At 31.4% G+C, this 15,030-nt stretch overlaps 1 long non-coding RNA gene across 1 annotated transcript; it reads right to left on the bottom strand.

Annotated features, from left to right (window-relative positions):
- Positions 1-723: 723 nt before the first annotated feature.
- On the bottom strand, positions 724-14,067 carry LOC145273875 (uncharacterized). The gene is made up of 2 exons (XR_013866537.1): positions 13,880-14,067; positions 724-6,085 (listed from the first exon to the last, which is right to left on the bottom strand). It is a non-coding gene; the product is annotated as an uncharacterized LOC145273875 (long non-coding RNA).
- Positions 14,068-15,030: the final 963 nt, after the last annotated feature.

The raw sequence follows: 15,030 nt of genomic DNA, 5'->3' as shown, positions 1-15,030 counted from the left end.
GTTTAACACACGTAGAGTGAATATTACTTCGGTACAGTATGGTAATCGACGCGTTTTTGCTTCTGGGAAGTTGTCAGCAACCTAGAAATCCATCAGCTAATCACCATAGACCTTGCACTAATCCTGACCTTTTAGGTGACTTGGCGAATAGTCAAGCATGGATCTTCAAAAGAAAAGTAGCCTCAACATGGCTGAGAGTTTCCTCATCAATGACAGATGGAGGACAACCAAGTCTAGCTGCTGCTGCTACAGATTTCATGACATATTGGAATTCACAATATCAACGTTTTAAGATGACAGATGGAGGACAACCAATAGGGGAAAGAAGGGAAGATTTTATTCCTTTCTCCCAAGCTAAAACAATACTTGAAACTCTAAATTCTAATGAAACTTTACTGTATTCTGTAAGTTAATAACCCCGACCCTTGAAAGCTAACAATCCTTTCCCCCCCTCATCAATGAGTTATTTTTTATATAAGAACAACACAGAGTTATTTATTCAGATAAGAACAACAATGAGTTATTTATTCAGATAATAACAACACAGAGTTATTTATTCAGATAATAACAACACAGAGTTATTTTTTAGAGAAGAACAACACAGTTATTTTTTTAGAAAAGAACAACACAGTTATTTTTTTAGAAAAGAACAACACAGTTATTTTTTTAGAAAAAAACAACACAGTTATTTTTTTAGAAAAGAACAACACAGTTATTTTTTTAGAAAAGAACAACACAGTTATATTTTTAGAAAAGAACAACACAGTTATTTTTTAGAAAAGAACAACACAGAGTTATTTTTTAGATAACAACACAGAGTTATTTTTTTTTTAGATGAGAACAACACATAGTTATTTTTTTTATATAAGAACACAGAGGTTTTTTAGATAAGAACAACACAGTTATTTTTTTTAGATATGAACAACACTGAGTTATTATTTTTAGATAAGAACAACACAGAGTTATGTATTTCGTGCATCGGTTTATGTATCTCTGGAGACAGTTTTTGTAGAATATGCGGAAATTAGAAAAAAACAAGATATATCATTTGGAAAACGCTTTTCTTTTCTGTGCTTCTGATCTCACACATTTTGTGTTGTGGATCGGAATGATATTTTTCACGGGGAATATTTGCTGATCAGTCCCCACCTCTTTATTTTGAAAAAATTAATTTCCTGAAAATTGAAGCATAATAAGCTTTTTTTAAGTGTGGAAGCCGGTTTAAAATATCTAGAGTGAATCTTGCTTCGGTGCAGTATGGTACTTAATGCGTTTTTGCTTCTGGAAAGTTGTCAGAAACCTAGGAATCCATTACATAGTTTCAACAGATCCTGCAATCATGACATTTTAGTGATTTGGCGAAGTCAAGCATGGATCTTCAAAAAAGGTAGTTTACCCATAGTTGAGAGTTGCCTCATCAATGACAGATGGAGGACAACCAAGTCTAGGTGCTGCTGCTACAGATTTCATGACATATTGGATTTCACAATGACAACGTTTTACAAGATTAATATGATTTGACATTGTTTCTTGTAATTTCATCATAAGTTTACTGTGGTGATTTCAAATAAAAGAACAGATCACTGCATCACACTTGATAGGATCCATTTCACACTTAACTAATTTAAAACATTGCAAATCAGGAACAATAATTAGTTCAGAGTTGTAATTTGCCACATGACCAATAGATATAAATCATTGCATATGCAACATTTCTATTAGATCAGACAAACGAAAGTGGGCCAAGGTCATTACTTATTGAAGATTTCTTGTATTTAAAAAATCATTCACAATAAACATATATATGAAAACAACAATGATAAAAGGCTAAAACCTTAAGTAGATATTTAGACATGAATACTTGATATAAAATAATTTTATTGGGATGTATTAAATTTTTTAAATACAAAACTCTGTTAAAACGTTTTATTGAGATGTGTTACAGTTTAAAATATATTTTCAAACTGTTAAAACATTTTATTGATGTGCACTAAATTTTAAAAAAAACTAAAAAACTGTTCAAATGTTTTATTGATATGTATTAAATCATAATTTTTTAAAATTTGATAAAACGTTTTATTGAGATGTATTAATTAAAAAAATAAAAGAGCTGTTAAAACTTTTTATGTATTAGATGTGATAAATAAAAAATACTGTTAAAATGTTTTATTAAGATGTATTATATTCAAAAGAAACAAAAACATGAAGTTAAAACGTGAACTCGGCATAAAGGCTGTATGTTTTTTGGGTGGTTTTAAAGATTTACACGGGAATAAAAACTTTGTATTTAAAAGTAAATTATTAACATAATCAAAGTATCACATTATTTTATATCGTTTTGCATGAGAAAGTAACACAAATTTTTAACACAATAATACCAACACACACATATAACAAAAATACCAACACACACATATAAAAAGAATACCAAAATATGGTTTTTAATTTTTTTCAAAATTTTATCATTTGTGAAAGGAATATACTACCAGATTCCAGACATTCATAAAATCTCAAAAGAGTACAATTGTTCGCATGTTTGTCTAAAGCTGATTTCATAAAAACAGAAGAGCTACATTATAAAAAATATTTTCAGTTTTTCTTATTTTACTTTGAAGGGAAAATCAAAACTGACTTGGCTTGCATGTGTACGTGCTTCAAAGGGTCGAATGTGTAACAAAAATATAGAAAGAAGCTTAAAATGGTTACATCCAATTGATTTTAATAGTAACGGTCATGACCATGATGCAAAATATCGTTATGTCTATGCAAAAGAAAAAGGCGAATAAAAAAAGACGTGTACAGAATAGAGGACGAGTAAAAAGAAAATGTGTAAGTAAACTTGAAATGTGTTGAGTTTTTGACTTGGACGTTTTGACAACAGAATTTCGAGTTGTAAAGTTAATAGGTTTGACAAAAGGGTGTCTCGTGGATTTGAAAGTTTTGAAAACAAAGTGTAAAGTTTTGGAGTTGCAAGTTTTGATAACAGAATGTTAAATGTTTGAATTGGAAGTTTTAAAAATGTCAAATTAACCTGATAAGTCGAAGTACTCCGAAATCAAAGGGCTTCCTACCTGTGGCTCACACTTGAACTCTATATGAGATACATAGATATTTGTATGTTCTATTAAAGTTCTTTTGTATTCAGTATTTTTGCATATGACACAATAAATGTTCTAGGCAAATGTTACTTGCACTTGGTTCACAGGTATATTGGCCATGTATTAAAAAAAATATTTTGTCTGATTTAAGTTCCTCAAGTTAAATTTTATAGTTAGAAGGTTTGACAACAGAGTGCCAAGTTTGGATTTTGCAGTTTGGCAACAGAGTGCACATTACACAGCAAATGTTACGTCTATGCAAGCAATCACATACTTCACAGGAATGAAATTTGTTTTTTATTCAATTATTTTATTTAAGGGCTGATGGCGCATCCATACTTCATCTCATACATTTCAACCAACAAATAATCTAAAATTTTTGTCTATTTTTGAAGAATTGCTAGAATCTATCTTGCACTTGGTTCACCAGGTATATTTGCGAGGTAGGGTTTAAAATAGCTTTGTCTGATTTAAGTTCCCACTATAATAATAGATTACAGATTTTCTAAAGATTACAGTTTCTTTTCTATGTCGTACATCAAACCCTGGTATTTCGTTATATGTCCAACCGTTGTTCCCAGGACTTGCTGCAACATTTAATATTCAACATTTTACAGATGATGTGGATCTGGTATTTCGTTATATTTTTGTCACTGTTTATCCAAATATTAACTTCTAAATTTGATTCTTCTTCCTTCTTGTTTCATTTTATTATGTCAGCTTCAATTGCTCCGTTTTCTAAGTAAATGTACCTGTAACAATCGTAAAGTCATAGTCGATGGTGTATATGTCCAACTGTTGTTCCCAGGACTTGCTGCAGCATTCAATATTCAACATTTTACAGATAATGTGGATATATTTACACAATCCATTGTATTTCATTGTATAGTAGCCATCCTTTAGCAAATGTCAAATGGCTAAAACTAACTTTGTTGCACAAACTAAACTTGTCATGCTGAGATTATCTTATTAGAAGCATTGGGAATAAAACTTTGATCGTGAACAGTCATTATAATTTTCCTGATAATAGCGCTGCTTTCCTCTTTTAAGCCAGTCTATAAAAACTTCTATGTTTATAACGTCCTGGGTGAATAAATCCAGAAAATATTTGTCATGCTATTGTTTGGCTCTTTTGTCCAATTTTCTGTAATGAAACTTCTGGAGTATTTTTAAAGACTCGTTTTTGGTGATTTCCGTAGCAGCCTTGTTTTTTTTTTTTATTCTTTCATATTTGCAAAACGGTCTTGTGCAAAATAGTTGTTTGACTATGTGATAGAGGTTGTACTACTGGCTCTTGCTTCGTGATGCTGGTATACAATGAGGTATGGATTTCATAAGATCAGATATTGATGCAATAAATATGACTTCTGTCAAAAGGATCCACGTACTTCACAAGTATGTGGTTGGTCTCTTTTCTTTGGATTTTCTTATCACTGTTTTTCCTGGGGATGGGGCAGCCTATGGGATGCAAAACATTTTCTCATTAGTTTAATTACTCCAACCAGGAAATCTTTTGAAGATTCTACACGTCCCTTTTAGTTTAGTATCTGTATTTTTTGGCACTTGGTTCACCAGGTATATGCGCCAGATAGTTTTTGAAATTATTTTTCATTAGCCATGTTGACTAGTATGATTGATAAATTCTAAAGATTCCAGATTCTTTTCATGTCCTACACACATCCTTGGTATTTTGTTATTTTCCCTCTATGCTCTGTTAAGTCCAGCTTAATTAAAGATACTTTCTTCCAGTCGAAGTGTTACTTTCTCCCTCTTGTCCCATATAACAATGTCAGTCTCCCGTATGTGTTTTGATATGACGTAACAAATTTGACTTCTCTGCAAAAGAAGAACCACATACTTCACAAGAATGTGGTTTCTCTCCCGTATGTGTTTTCATATGACTCAAAAAACTTGACTTCCACACAAAAGAAGAACCACATACGTCACAAGAATGTGGTTTCTCTCCTGTATGTCTTTTCATATGACTCAACAAAGCTGAATTCTGTACAAAAGAGGAGCCACATACTTCACAAGAACATGGTTTCTCTCCTTTATGTTTTCTCATATGAGACAATAAATTTGACTTCACTGCAAAAGAGGAACCGCATACTTCACAAGAATGTGGTTTCTCTCCTGTATGTGTTTTTATATGATTCAACAAAGTTGACTTCTGTGCAAAAGAAGAACAACATACTTCACAAGAATGTGGTTTCTCTCCTGTATGTGTTCTCATATGAGACAATAAATTTGACTTCTCTGCAAAAGAGGAACCGTATACTTAACAAGAATGTGGTTTCTCTCCTGTATGTGTTTTTATATGTTTCAACAAATGTGACTTCTGTGCAAAAGAAAAACAACATACTTCACAAGAATGTGGTTTCTCTCCTGTATGTGTTCTCATATGAATCAATAAATTTGACTTCCGTGCAAAAGAAGAACCACATACTTCACAAGAATGTGGTTTCTCTCCTGTATGTGTTTTCATATGATAGAACAAGTGTGACTTCTGTGCAAAAGAAGAAAAACATACTTCACAAGAATGTGGTTTCTCTCCCGTATGTGTTCTCATATGAATCAAGAAACTTGACCTCCATGCAAAAGAAGAACCACATACTTCACAAGAATGAGGTTTCTCTCCCGTATGTGTTTTCATATGACTCAACAAAGTTGACTTCTGTGCGAAAGAAAACCCACATACGTCACAAGAATGTGGTTTCTCTCCCGTATGTGTTTTCATATGCCTAAACAAATTTGACTTCCATGCAAATGAATAACCACATACTTCACAAGAATGAGGTTTGTCTCCCATGATTGTTCGCATCTAATTCCACAAAAAACATATGCAATGGACAATATGATGAGATATGCCAGCAAATTTCGACTTTAGAAGTTTTATCCGAAGAAATTATATTATTATAAACTTATTTAAGTCACCAATGATGTAAGGTCCTTCTTCATTTATGTATTCCTTTTCAGTGTTGCAAATTCTGAAAATATAAAATAAATTTTAAAAAATATCGTTAATTTAGTTAAATTGAAGTTATTATGTTAATTTTTATGAATATAAATTTATTATTAATTGAATTCAAAATATAATGACTATAGTTTTAATAAATACTCGTTTGTTAACAAAATTATTTCTTCTACTTTCAAATATTTAACTAAAATTTTTTACATACATTCATTGTAGAGATGAGGATTGACAGCTGGTAGGAAATGCACTGAACGATGGGGTCAGGTTATCAGAATTGGTATTGTCACTGATTAAAGATCAACTTTTTGACATGTGCAGTTGAGTTGTATTGTAATCTTGTTCTTTGGTCAGTAGCTATTGTTATAATGGAGCAGGTATTTTTACATTTTTTGCAGGGACTGAAATCAGAATTGAAAAAGGCAGTAGGGTCAGTAATAAAACCAATAATAAAAAAAACGTAGAACAAAATGTGGCGTCAAAAGATGATGTAGAATCTTTTACTTTTCCCGTCAAGCAGTGTTATACAGAGCTTTTGCAAGAAGCCTATCCAAGAAAACGGGGTTGCACTGTTTATGCGATGTTCGTCAAATGAAACAAAGGAAAAACCAATGCACATAGTCGGTAACATTGTTTTATCATTTGGATTATTTAGACTATTGTTCTCATCTTAATTGTTATTTTTACAATGTTTGCACAATAAATAACACTCAAGATGAGAACAGTAGTCTTAAGAATCTAAATAATACAAAGCATTTCTCATTTAAAAAATCTAGAACTGTAATATTGTAATTTGTTTAAGAATCATGATTATTTTTTAATTCAGTCAAAACTATTTGTAAGGTTTGTTGTTTTGGTCAATGTCTGGAACCTTTCCAAACCTCCCCAAAACCCTTTAGAATGACGACTTTTGTAACTTTCAGTAGTAAGATCGATAAGAGAAAAATATTGTCGTTGCTATAATAATAATAATCTGATCAATAATAGGAAAACATAGAAGGAAATGTGGCTCCAGGAAAGTGGATGATGTAGAGCAGTATTTAAGGGTGACCATACCAGTTGAAATAGAAAAAAAATTGAGCACCCACTTTATTGCCACCTAGGGAAGGGCTATTTTTTTTGGGGGGGGGAGGCAAAAGTATTTTTTGTTTCTTTTCTGATTTCCTCTTTCCATAAAGACGCAAGGATATTTAAGAACAAAAATAAAGAATAATCTGCTGCTTTTCGAACTGCCAACAACCATTGTAAAAAAGAACATGTGAGGGTTGTATGTTCATCCAGTCAAAAGTAGCTGAGCAGTTGCTTGGTTCCCACCAGTTTTGGCAAATAGCAAACAGAATCCCGAACAGAAGCATGTGCTGTATCCCAACTATCATCAATGGACCTGAGGTAATCTCGACAGCATCAGACAAAGCCAAACTCTTTGCCAAGAACTTTGCAGCTATTTCTACCCTTTGCGACCAAGACCACCAAACCCCAATATTTCCTTCTGTATCAGAAAACACGCTATGTGATATACAAATATCTGTACGTGATGTTGCCAAGCTAATCTAAAACCTTGATTTCAGTAAAGCAACCGGCCCTGACGGTATTCCAATCATAGTACTCAAAAAATTTAACCCAGAACTAGCGCCCATACTTACAAGACTGTTTAAACGTCATCTTAAGGATAATTGCTTCCCAACATCCTGGAAAACCTCATCAGTATGCCCTGTATTTAAGAATTCAGGTGATCCTTCACCCCCCTCTCAGTACAGGCCAATAAGGCACATGTGCGTTATGAGTAAGTTGCTGGAACCTGTGTTAAATACAGAAGTAATCAACCATCTAAGCAAAAATAACCTTCTTAGTGGCACACAATATGGTTTCCATTCTGCTAGATCTACATCAGATGTGCTTACAGTTATATCTCAGAGGATTAGCGAATTTCTTGACGGAGTCTACCTTTCTAGGGCAATTGCTCTTGACATATAAAAGGCCTTTGATGATATATGGAATAAAGGTTTACTTCACAAGATCTCCAGCTATGATATAGCTGGAAATGTATTCTCAATTATTAAGTCATTTCTCTCTGATAGGTTCATAAGGATAGTAGTTGATGGGCCGAAATCAGAAGCTCACAGCATTAATGCTGGAGTCCATCAGAGGTCCATCCTGGGTCAAACTCACTTCCTGATCTACATTAATGATCTTCCGAATCACATCCTTACATCATCCATAGACATTTATGCTGATGACACTACTATCTATGGTAGCACATAAAAGACCGTAAATGACTAAGCTTTCTCCGATTCTCTCCTCTGAGCTTGAGCACCTGGTACAATGGGGGAAAGGGGTGGCTAGTTACTTTTAATGCATCTAAAACCAAGCTTTTATCTTTACATCATCAACTTTCTGATCCATATCTGGCATCAATTGAAATGAATACCTCTCGTCTTAGGGAGGCCTCATGTTCTGACAAGCTTCTAGGCTTTATCTGAAATGAAACACATCAAATCTGTTGCCAAGGCTGCTGGAAAAACGCTGGGATCCTTCTATCGATCTGGTAGATATCTACCTGCTGATGCAATTCTCTAGCTATATAAGAGCCAGATACTCCAAGGATGGAGTACTTGTGCCACATCTGGGTAGAAGCTGCTAGAAAGAACTTATCCTGCCTTGATACCATTCAAAATAAACTTCGTAGCATCGAAGGAGATGTCCTTTTCTTTTCCCTGCAACCTCTTTCTCACAGAAGAGATGTTGCCAGTTTGTCTCTGCTTTATCGTTATTTTCATGGCAAGTGCTCGACTGAGCTTCAATCTATGGACCCCATCACCAAACTTTCACAAGAAACACTCGTCTAGCTGAAAACACTATCAACAATCCCCCCACTCTTTATCTGTTCCTAAACCTAAATTCCATGAACGAAGCTTCTTTCTTAGAACTACACGCCTGTTGAACTGTCTTCCGTTTGCCTGCTTTTTTAACTACTACAATATGGTTGTCTTCAAGTCCAACGTAAACAAGTTTTTGATGAGCCGTTCCACTTAAGTTAACAAATTTACCGAATTTCCATTACTAACATTACTATATTGTCCAATTGACTACTGTACACTCTTTAACCCTTATGCTCGAGTGGTCATTGGGCCTTGATAAGTGATGATGCCTACATAAAATTTGCAGATATCTGTCATTCCTTATGTCATCAGTGGTGACCATTTTTTTATCTGCAAGTGCGCATATATGCCACATACAAGTAGTTTTCCAAATATTAAGCAATGTAATTCCTTATGTGATCAGTGGTGATCAGTTCTGTATGTGCAAGTGCATACTTAATTGGCCTCCACTGATAACAATTAATTACATACTTTAATATCCAGATACCTACTGGTTTGCAGCAAATTTAAATGTGATATTCGTTTTCAGCATACCCGAAAACCTATCGAAGTTGTAATGTTAAAGATGATTGTTAATGTGGAAAATAAATAACAATTTACCAAAACGGCTTTCAGACAGTCAAAGAAAACAAATTAAAAAAATTATCACCTTCTGGCCAGAAAGTGGGTGCTTATTTTACATTAAATTTATATTGAAAACTGATCCCAACTTTTTGAAAAAGTAATTTCCTTGTATCATGAAAAATCATTCTCTGCGTCACTCTTGAAGTATATATTCGTTTTTAGCACACCTGAAAAACTTTAAACTTGTGAAGCAGTTAATATCATTTAAAATTTATAAAATTATTTTGTCTTTGGTAGACAATAAAGAAGTTGTTTTTTACGTTTAAGTTTATTGAAAACAAGAAACTGTCTACAGTGAAAAATTTTCAACAATACATCAACATTTTCATTAGGATTATTCGCTTAGTAAATGTAGTTATCTCCCTTACATTTTTAACGTATTCTGCAAATGCGCAAAAATCGATACTAAATTCATGTAGTAATACTTACGTTTTTGTTTTATAATCTGCTTTCGATTAACTTTATCTGCTTTTATAAAGGAAACGATTTTTCAAATGTGATTGACTTTACAAGCTCAACTTAACATTCAAGATGACGAACGGAAGAACAAGTTCGCAGAAAACAAAATTAAAGAGGACAAAAAGTTATTGCGAAATAGAGCCGATCTATTTGGTGAATATCACGGATAAAATTAGTATTATTTTATTTAACATTTTAATATTTACATGAGAGAGAACAGATTACACGTTTCATCTTTATTAATTCTCTAATTCGTTGCACGTGCAATCTAATGGCGGAAACTGATAGCGTAACATAGTTTAGAAAGCCATCTTATATATTTTTTTAATTTTCTAATTATGTCTTGATTCGGGTTTAAAGATTAAAGTCTAAAGTTAATCTCTATATTGAAAAAATCATACGTGAAAGAAGTTTATAATGAAAAATGTTTTCACATCGGCTTTAAAGATAATTAGTAACATAAAGTCTTAAAATATTGAATTAAAAAAAGATAGTTTTATTAGCCTCTCCCACAAAAGTGAGAGTTTAGTAACAGATCTAGCTTTGCACAATAAAAACAAGAGACAACACGTAAGCATAAGTCCTACAGAAGCCAAAAAAATGTAAGAAAATCCATTTCATTTTAGACCTAGCGGGGTTAGGGCTCTGTCTTTAACCAGTTATTAAATATTCTTAAAAATGAGATCTTAATTTGTCCATATATGATTATAGAGTCGTGATGTCAAAAGCAATAAAAAACGTATTTGGGTGTCATCAGCTAGAAGCGAAACCAAAAGCAAAACTGTAACATTCAAAGCTGGTGACGTTACCACTGTACAAATATAACACGCATATGAACTGATTAAAAATAAACTAAGATGAATGTACAAAATGTATAACGATTTTTTTTTAATTCTGACCCTATAGAACTCAGGAAAGTGGTGCCAATTTGTAAAAATTGACCGTGGAGTCATTAACTTCTATGTGTGTGACTCTGTGTTCACCCATTCATAATCGGGATCTATCAATTTTTAGGGTTAGGGTTAGAGTTAGGGAATTTCTTGAAGTCAAAATAGTAGAGTATCACTAATTCATAAATCAAAATCATTGTATTAAAATGGAAATATTGTGTTAGAAATATTAATTCAAATCGTTCCAATGTAAATGTTTTCTTGTAACGAGTGTTCATTATGCAGGCTTAGTTAAATGAGGATCCCATGAGAATAGCATGAAGTTTAAGATTACTGAGTTTTATGAACAGAGTACGACACGTGGTTAAAATGAATGTTAATATTTTCTGAGAGAAAAACGGTCATTAAACCATGTAAACAAATTTTCGTGATAATTTTTTCATTAAAACCACATTAAATATTTTTAAATATATTTTGTGAAAATATTTAATGAATACTGCTTATTCCTGAAATATTAAAAGTATTTTTAATTGTTAACATCTACAATGTTTTATTTTGATATAAAAAAAGCAAACAGGTATTCATGAGTTTTTTTTTAATTTAAAAAGACAATAATTTGCGATTTTAGTCATCATATCGGTGTCACTGGACACATAAATCCATAAAAATAAAATGGAGTTTTTAAAGAAAAGGAAATAATACAATCCACTCAATAATTGATATTTAAAAGTGTATTATCCATTTTCATATTAAGTTAAATGAAATGATAATTAGTAAAATAAAGTCTTAAGATATTGAATTAAAAAAAAAAGATTGTTTTATTAGCCTCTCCCCCAAAAGTGAGAGTTTAGTAACAGATCTAGCTTTGCACAATAGAAACAAGAGACAACGCATCACGCATAAGTCCTACAGGAGCAAAAAATGTAAGAAAACCCATTTTATTTTAGACCTAGCGGGGGGCGGGGCGCTTGTCTTTCACCAGTCACTAACTTCTATGTGTGTGACTCTGTGTTCACGCATTCATAATCGGGATCTATCAATTTTTAGGGTTAGGGTTAGGGTTAGGGAATTTCTTGAAGTCAGCGAAATCACTATATTAGGATAAAATGACATTTATTTACGTGTTAGGAATATTAATTCAAATCGTTCCAACATAAATGTTTCCTTGTAACGAGTGTTCATTATGCAGGCTTAGTTAAATGAGGATCTCATGAGAATAGCATGGAGTTAAGATTACTGATTTTTATGAAAAGAGTGTCACACGTGACTTGAAATGAATGTGAATATTTTCTGAGAGAAAAAGGGTCATTAAACCATTTAAGCAAAAGTTTGTGATAATTTTTATCATTAAAATCACATTAAATATTTTTTAATATTTTTTATGAAAATATTGAATGAATACTGCTTATCGTAATGTTCCTGAAATATTAAAAGTATTTTTAATTATTAACATCTACAATGTTTTATTTTTATATTAAAAAAAAGCAAACAATAATTTGCGATTTTAGTCATCATATCGGTGTCAATGGACACATGTATCCATAAAAATAAAACTGAGTTTTTAAAGAAAAGGAAATAATAAAATACGTTCAATAATTGATATTTTAAAGTTTATTATCCATTTTCATATTAAGTTAAATGAAATGACAAAATAAATAAATAAATAAATAAATAAATAAACCACGATAAAATATTTAGTTTAAAATACAAATAACGATTTACTAAACGACGTTTTATTTACTGGATATTTTTCCGGCATTCACCGGAAGTTATTATCTTCCCTAGTAAGTACGATTTGTTTATATTTTTATCCTTTTAATTAACGTAAATTGAAAAAAAAAAACTGAAAGAAACAACAAAAAAACAAAAACAAAACAAAAAAAACTTTGTTGAAAACACAAAGAGAAAAGATAAAAAGCGAAAAGTTATAAAGGTTGAATGGGTAGTCGTATGCGTAAGGAAATAACACAACTAAAAGTAAGGGGTTGGACATGTGGGTAAAGGGGAGGATTTGCCGTATAGTTGTACAAATAGCTTCCAACCCTGTTATATAAAAAAAAATGTGGATGTATATATAGTAAACAGAAGTTTGTTTATATTTCCGTGATTATTGAAAATGTAATCCTGTGATTAAAATTTAATTAAAAATTAACCATGTTGTTATAAATAATAAAAAGAGAGAAATAATGCAAGATGAGGTTTTAAAATTATTAAATGTGTTTTATTTTATAATTTAAAAATTAAAACAAAATGTTAGTTTTGTTCTCGAAAAGAAATAATGAAAGATGAAGTTAAATACTGAATTCTTGTGGAGACGCATCCAAGAACAATATAAAATGTAAAATCAAACCAAATCCTGTTTGTATTGTTCATTGTTTTAAATTTTAAATTACAAAATAAAAATTTTAAATTATAAAATAAAAATGTTAAATTATAAAATAAAACACATTTAATCATTTTAAAACTTAATTTTTCATTTCTTTTTTGTGTTAACCAACCTATTATTTGTATTGCTTAATGTTTTAAATTTTTAATTATACAATAAAATTTTAAATTATAAAATAAAACACATTTAACCATTTTAAAACTTTATTTTCATTTCTTTTTTTGTGTTAACCAACGTATTATTTGTATTGCTTAATGTTTTAAATTTTTAATTATACAATAAAAATTTTAAATTATAAAATAAAACACATTTAATCATGTTATTTGTTGAACAATATGGTTAAAATTATATGTAAACAAATTTCTTGATATAGACTGGTGACGACCCAAAGTGTCCCCTTTTTATTAATAACGGGGTTGGAGACTATTTGTACAACTAAACGGCAAATCTGCCGGTAAAGGATATAAACAAAGTTCGTAGTTAAGATGAAATAATATATTAAAAAAAAAAAAAAGAAAACGTTAAAAATATTAAAAAGTGTCTTTAAGAAGGAGATATATAATGCTTCTTACCGGAGATGGTTTAAAACGGCGAAGGAAGGACAATAGAAGATAAAAGACAGCGACATGTGAATCAAGAAAGGCTGCTGACAACAATTACGGAACAAAACACCGGTCAACCTGCCGGTGTTGATTCTATTAGAAAAATGTCCGGACAAGGGAGATAACTGTTGAAGGGACATAATGCATGGAAAATAGACAACTATCTGAAAAAATAAAACAACGTTTATAATTATTGTAATGTGTTTGTATTTAAAAAAAAATGTTTTATTAATTGAAAAGGCGGTTTAAGAGTTAATATTGGAAATTAACTCTGCTGTTTTGTTAAGTAAACTACTTTTAATTCATTCGATTTCGAAATTTATTTTCACTTCAAAATTTCGTGTATAGATATATATATATATATATATATATATATATATATATATATATATATATATATATATATATATATATATATATATATATATATATACACTTGTGCCCGATATTATTCATACCCCTCGGATCTTTGAGATTTCTATAAGAATATTGCTCAAAACCAGAAGGTAAACAATATTAAAGGGATTTCAAACAATAAATCAAGCATAAACATTTAATTTAAACTCAACAAATAAATAAATAATGCAAGTTTGAAACATTATACAAAGAAAAACAATAATGGCACTAGTTCAAAATTATTCATACCTCTCTTACTAATAGTCAATAGCATGCCCTTTATTCTTAATAACTGCCTGTAACCGTTTTGGATATTTATCAACAAGGTTTTTTACAAGTATCAATACTGATTTTTAACCATTCTTCAATGCAGTAGTTCTCCAAATCCCTCAAATTTCTAGGTTTCCGCTTTTTAACCTCGGTTTTCAATATGTGCCAGAGGTTTCGATAGGGTTCAGGTCGGGACTCTGGCTAGGCCATTCCAAAAATTAATTTGATTATCCTCAAACCATTTCTTGACTATTTTGGCAGTATGTTTTGGATCATTATCCTGTTGAAGGACCCAGTTTGGTCCTAAATGGAGCTTCTCCGCATCCTGTCTAATGTTTTCTGGAGTATCTCGAAATATTGCTCCTTCTTCATGGTTCCATCTATCTTGACCAAACTACCTGGACCACTAGCCGAAAAGGAGCCCCAAAACATTAGGCTACCACCACCATGTTTCA

Source organism: Euprymna scolopes, unplaced genomic scaffold, assembly GCF_053919585.1.
Source record: "Euprymna scolopes isolate OS-2025 unplaced genomic scaffold, ASM5391958v1 sca217, whole genome shotgun sequence".
NCBI classification, from domain to species: Eukaryota; Metazoa; Mollusca; class Cephalopoda; order Sepiida; family Sepiolidae; genus Euprymna; species Euprymna scolopes.
The sequence above is the reverse complement of the archived record's forward strand: the minus strand, read 5'-3'. Positions and strand labels throughout refer to the sequence as shown.